Source organism: Agrilus planipennis, unplaced genomic scaffold, assembly GCF_000699045.2.
Source record: "Agrilus planipennis isolate EAB-ADULT unplaced genomic scaffold, Apla_2.0 scaffold45, whole genome shotgun sequence".
NCBI classification, from domain to species: domain Eukaryota; kingdom Metazoa; phylum Arthropoda; class Insecta; order Coleoptera; family Buprestidae; genus Agrilus; species Agrilus planipennis.
The window spans coordinates 927,676-934,609 of NW_020438890.1; the positions used below are offsets into that span (position 1 = coordinate 927,676).

General features: G+C 33.4%; 1 long non-coding RNA gene across 2 annotated transcripts; it reads left to right on the forward strand.

Moving 5' to 3' along the window:
- Positions 1 to 4,170: 4,170 nt before the first annotated feature.
- On the forward strand, positions 4,171 to 6,530 carry LOC112906836. 2 transcript variants are annotated; one of them, XR_003232626.1, is made up of 2 exons: positions 4,171 to 4,864; positions 6,014 to 6,530. It is a non-coding gene; the product is annotated as an uncharacterized LOC112906836 (long non-coding RNA). The 2 variants fall into 2 exon arrangements; XR_003232627.1 differs by lacking the exon at positions 4,171 to 4,864 and adding an exon at positions 5,607 to 5,777.
- The last annotated feature ends 404 nt before the right edge of the window (positions 6,531 to 6,934 follow it).

Here is a 6,934-nt window from a genome sequence, read left to right on the forward strand (position 1 = left end):
AATCCGTACAGTACTGCACGGAAAAATTGACCATTTTATCCACTACAATTGCATTGCTCAAATGTGCTGTTATTGGTACCATTTGCTACTGAAAATATCAACGAGATGTTTATTTATATTTGAAGACATATTAAAGGCTTCAACGCTTGTTTTCGACTCGCACTATCATTCATGATTGAACAAAACTTTTGGCAGGTACTGTATGAAAAAGTATGTTTAATTAACAAGAGTCGAGAGTATAATGAGCTTTTCTCTCCCTACCTACGATTTTGCCAGCGCGCATCCAAGACATTGGAAGGGGAACATCGCTACAGAAAGTAAATGAAGTATACGTACGGTAGTTAATAGTTTATACTCACCAAAATGAACTCCTTGAACATTTCCCGCACGTTTTAACTCAACAAGAATATCTATAAGATCGTTAAACTTAAAATTATTTTTTTCCCTTTCTTGCACTTGAGAACCAAACGTTTGTGTAATAAATTTTATCACATAAGAATCTAACACCTTCAAACGGGTTAATTTTATGAATGACTTATTAATCGCGTATCCAAAAAGCCTGAGATCATTTAATATGCTAAATCCGAATATTCTTTGCCCAATCTGGTAAAAAATCGCATTCTTATCTTCAAAGCAGCCTCCTTCTAACCCATAAATGCATGTCGCCAATACATTCATTGAATATCTATTGCATAGTTCCCTCGCATCCAAGATAGGACTTGTAAGTGACGTATTCTTGTTAATGTACGCATTCATGTCGTTTGTTATGCTTTCTATTTTGAGAGACATATTTTTTAACTTTCCAGAGGTGAAAATTGGCGCAGTTTTTGTTCGCAGAACTTTCCATTTTTTATATTTTGCAAAAAACAAAAAGTTTGTACTTATATTGTCAATGCTTTCGTCCGCGAGATTGCTTCTGTCCGTAAAATGGTTAAAATCTTTTATCAGTATGTGTTTAATCAATTCTGGATCTCTAACCACTAAAACTGGCTCATTGAAAACAAAAATACCGAAAAATCTTTTTTGCACTTGATTGTAAAAGTCTGCTAATAAGAACCCTATGCCCTTTTGTAAAAGGAAAGTTTTAGATAAACTGCCAAAAAGCGGAACTGGTTTCACAAATTCAACTTGCCTTTTTTCCCAATAGTCGAAATTTCTTACGAGATACTTATACAGACAAAAGACTAACACCGATAAAAGCACTAAATAGAACATCTCAGAAACCTTGTCCCATGCCGTGGTTGATGCGAAGAACTACTCGATTTTGTACAAACTGACTCTCTATTTCATCGGCGCATGTTTATTTATATAAGCAGGAGAATTACTTAATAAGCATAAAAGTTATTGCATGATGCGCTTATTATAAACAGTCAATAATAATTAGTTAAACTAATAGTAACTTATTAAGATATGCGTTTTAAAGCAGATAGTTGTATAAATATGTAAGAATACATAATTTTACAGAGATATTCGCATGTGATCGTACAACATACTCATTTTCTTGACAACAGAAATTATTCTCACGTTAATTATTTATTTAAATGTTAATACTTCTATAATTTTATCAAACTTATTTTTTCATAAAACCAAACTGGGAAAAATGGTTCGGAATATTTTCGCAGCACACGCAATTTCCCAGAATAAAGTCGCGTAAAATTACCAGTTTAAGCCGGGGGACTAAACTGCAGTATCTATAAAGAACAAAAAGTATCCTATATTTCAAAAAACTAACCTACAGTTTTTTGTTTGTTTTCATAAAAGAGGAGAGAAATCTTCGATAGACATCCAGCCGATTGTACGTCTGGGTAATATTGGATTCCCTCCCATAAGGGCCTTGCAGCTAAATCTCCTCTAGCTCAGGCCGTTTTGGAACCTTTTAAGGTTCCCTTCAACTAGCTGCAAAAGGTACTTATTCTATATTAGGTTTCATCTGCGGTTTCGCTCGCGTTGATGTTTTTACTAATTTTCAATAATATTTAGGATATTTACACTTCATAATTTGATTTAACTCCGAAGAATTTACATATAATATGAGCAATAAAAGCATGCTCATTTGAATTTACCAAGCCCTTTTACTCATGGAGGCCGAGTTGATATGCCGGAAGACCACATACAACTCGATACAAACGTTATAGATGTGCCCCTTTACTTTTCTATTTTATTCTCTAATTATTCATTCTATTCGCGCAGATTTCGTCAAGGTTACCCTAACCGTTTGTAATTAGTTGTAAAACTAATTTTTCTATTCCTCGAGAACAGTGTTTTTTTTTTATAAAAGGTACTCTATGTCCGTTTCTGTACCCCTGACAAGGGGTGTACAAAATTTCATGATGATTGGTTGAATAGGTCAGGCGTGAAATGGTAACAAACAAACTTATATTCGCCTTTATAATATTACAATCGTCTATTCCGAATAGGCTCTAATTTTCCAGCAGCCGGTTAGGCCAATGGGCGTTCCAACTCCAAGCGCACAACTTATAGGTAGAATTCACTATGGGAAAGGCAGATTTTGTAACATACACACTACAATATACATCAGCAGAGATTCTTAACCAATGAATCTTATCACAATTCCGTCGATCTATCTCGAACGTATAATTAGTGTGAAACCTCAAAATCTGAAAATTGCAATATCTCCTCATTAGTTTGAGATTATCCGTAGTGGGTAAAACTAATTCTCTAACATTGAATTAACGCAACAAAAATTCAAAGTACCTCATAGCCGGGATAAATCGAGAAAAAGGTCTAAAAGTAATCAGTGATAAGCAAATCGAATATTTGAACTACAAAAAAAGGTGGTAATCAAAGTGTTGAGAAGGTAATTGAATGTCAAGAAGTTCTAAACTATTGTCACTATTGACCATTACGATTTTTAATTGTTGGCTCATTTTGTTAGCGTTGTCAGCCATTATTCTTCTTTAATTGTTACCATTATGTTCGGACATTATTCTTTTTTATTATTCGAATGATCTAGAAAGTGTTAGTTGCTAATTTGTTATTGTTAACTAATTTTGAAGTCAATGGTTCAAATCATCATGGTTTACTGCATTGCAGATAGAAGTCACTTTCTATTATAAGAACAGTGGAACGACCAGGTAAACTACAAAAACTCTTAATCGAAAGCATTCCAGCCACGTCTACGTAAGAAAGACATCTAAATTCGTGAAGATTGGATCTGTCGCTAACAAAAAACATGAAAGGCATCACATTGTTCAAACAGGGATGCAGAAGTTGCAATTTTGGAACATATTGAGCGGGATCCTATACCAAGCATCAGAAAATTGGAATCTACTTCAGGAATTCTACGTAGAAGTCTTCAGAGGATATTCAATTTTGGAAATTCTTGAAAATGTCCGCTACATTACACAATGATACATTTTATTAACAGGTCTCGTCCCGCCACACTAAACAGCTCCTATACATGACTTTTCAACGTTTTCCCGAACAGTGGATTGGTAAAATGGGTTCCATTAGAAGGATGTTATATACATAATGGAAACAACCCTTTTAAAAGATCTAATATACCTCCAAATTGTGGCTGCATGCAAAAACACCTGAAATACTGTAAAATGCTCGAGAGAATGTTGAAGAAAGATATTATCACTGTATGGAAATAAATAGATTACAGTGTGAACATTTAATCGATTAAAGCATGTTTGAAAAACCACAAGATAGGACTTGTAAGTGACGTATTCTTGTTAATGTACGCATTCATGTCGTTTGTTATGCTTTCTATTTTGAGAGACATATTTTTTAACTTTCCAGAGGTGAAAATTGGCGCAGTTTTTGTTCGCAGAACTTTCCATTTTTTATATTTTGCAAAAAACAAAAAGTTTGTACTTATATTGTCAATGCTTTCGTCCGCGAGATTGCTTCTGTCCGTAAAATGGTTAAAATCTTTTATCAGTATGTGTTTAATCAATTCTGGATCTCTAACCACTAAAACTGGCTCATTGAAAACAAAAATACCGAAAAATCTTTTTTGCACTTGATTGTAAAAGTCTGCTAATAAGAACCCTATGCCCTTTTGTAAAAGGAAAGTTTTAGATAAACTGCCAAAAAGCGGAACTGGTTTCACAAATTCAACTTGCCTTTTTTCCCAATAGTCGAAATTTCTTACGAGATACTTATACAGACAAAAGACTAACACCGATAAAAGCACTAAATAGAACATCTCAGAAACCTTGTCCCATGCCGTGGTTGATGCGAAGAACTACTCGATTTTGTACAAACTGACTCTCTATTTCATCGGCGCATGTTTATTTATATAAGCAGGAGAATTACTTAATAAGCATAAAAGTTATTGCATGATGCGCTTATTATAAACAGTCAATAATAATTAGTTAAACTAATAGTAACTTATTAAGATATGCGTTTTAAAGCAGATAGTTGTATAAATATGTAAGAATACATAATTTTACAGAGATATTCGCATGTGATCGTACAACATACTCATTTTCTTGACAACAGAAATTATTCTCACGTTAATTATTTATTTAAATGTTAATACTTCTATAATTTTATCAAACTTATTTTTTCATAAAACCAAACTGGGAAAAATGGTTCGGAATATTTTCGCAGCACACGCAATTTCCCAGAATAAAGTCGCGTAAAATTACCAGTTTAAGCCGGGGGACTAAACTGCAGTATCTATAAAGAACAAAAAGTATCCTATATTTCAAAAAACTAACCTACAGTTTTTTGTTTGTTTTCATAAAAGAGGAGAGAAATCTTCGATAGACATCCAGCCGATTGTACGTCTGGGTAATATTGGATTCCCTCCCATAAGGGCCTTGCAGCTAAATCTCCTCTAGCTCAGGCCGTTTTGGAACCTTTTAAGGTTCCCTTCAACTAGCTGCAAAAGGTACTTATTCTATATTAGGTTTCATCTGCGGTTTCGCTCGCGTTGATGTTTTTACTAATTTTCAATAATATTTAGGATATTTACACTTCATAATTTGATTTAACTCCGAAGAATTTACATATAATATGAGCAATAAAAGCATGCTCATTTGAATTTACCAAGCCCTTTTACTCATGGAGGCCGAGTTGATATGCCGGAAGACCACATACAACTCGATACAAACGTTATAGATGTGCCCCTTTACTTTTCTATTTTATTCTCTAATTATTCATTCTATTCGCGCAGATTTCGTCAAGGTTACCCTAACCGTTTGTAATTAGTTGTAAAACTAATTTTTCTATTCCTCGAGAACAGTGTTTTTTTTTTATAAAAGGTACTCTATGTCCGTTTCTGTACCCCTGACAAGGGGTGTACAAAATTTCATGATGATTGGTTGAATAGGTCAGGCGTGAAATGGTAACAAACAAACTTATATTCGCCTTTATAATATTACAATCGTCTATTCCGAATAGGCTCTAATTTTCCAGCAGCCGGTTAGGCCAATGGGCGTTCCAACTCCAAGCGCACAACTTATTAGGTTGAATTCACTATGGGAAAGGCAGATTTTGTAACATACACACTACAATATACATCAGCAGAGATTCTTAACCAATGAATCTTATCACAATTCCGTCGATCATCTCGAACGTATAATTAGTGTGAAACCTCAACACCTGAAAATTGAAATATTTCCTTATTAGTTTGAGATTATCCGTAGTGGGTAAAACTAATTCTCTAACATTGAATTAACGCAACAAAAATTCAAAGTACCTCATAGCCGGGATAAATCGAGAAAAAGGTCTAAAAGTAATCAGTGATAAGCAAATCGAATATTTGAACTACAAAAAAAGGTGGTAATCAAAGTGTTGAGAAGGTAATTGAATGTCAAGAAGTTCTAAACTATTGTCACTATTGACCATTACGATTTTTAATTGTTGGCTCATTTTGTTAGCGTTGTCAGCCATTATTCTTCTTTAATTGTTACCATTATGTTCGGACATTATTCTTTTTTATTATTCGAATGATCTAGAAAGTGTTAGTTGCTAATTTGTTATTGTTAACTAATTTTGAAGTCAATGGTTCAAATCATCATGGTTTACTGCATTGCAGATAGAAGTCACTTTCTATTTTAAGAACAGTGAAACGACCAGGTAAACTACAAAAACTCTTAATCGAAAGCATTCCAGCCACGTCTACGTAAGAAAGACATCTAAATTCGTGAAGATTGGATCTGTCGCTAACAAAAAACATGAAAGGCATCACATTGTTCAAACAGGGATGCAGAAGTTGCAATTTTGGAACATATTGAGCGGGATCCTATACCAAGCATCAGAAAATTGGAATCTACTTCAGGAATTCTACGTAGAAGTCTTCAGAGGATATTCAATTTTGGAAATTCTTGAAAATGTCCGCTACATTACACAATGATACATTTTATCAATAAGTCTCGTCCCGCCACACTAAACAGCTCCTGTGCATGACTTTTTCGATCGATATTTTCCCGAACAGTAGATTGGTAAAAGGGGTTCCATTAAAAGGATGTTATCTACAAAATGTGGAAGAAAGATATTATCATTGTATGGAAGTAAATAGATTACAGTCTAAACATTAAATCGATTAAAGCATGTTTGAAAAACTTTTTTTTAATTCCTCCTATATTTCCAACTAGGTTTTCACATTAATGATAACACAGAACAAAAAATGTCAGCTTGCTTGTAAAAAGAATTAGGCAAGACTATACTTAATAAATTCCTACTATTACAATTATGTAGATAAATCGTATGTTTGTTAAATATAAACCAATACTTATTATTCCCATAAGAATTTTTCATCATTACATGATAACGAATAATATGAAAATTCCGGAGATCAATATGCAAATAACAAACATCCCACTGATACATTTGTAAATATAGCTGCAATAATTGTGATAAACAAGGTTACCACTCTGCTTAACATGTACAATTTGAAATGAAAGTAATAATATATTAAGTTATAAAAAGCAATAAAAGTATTAAAAGTAATAAATAT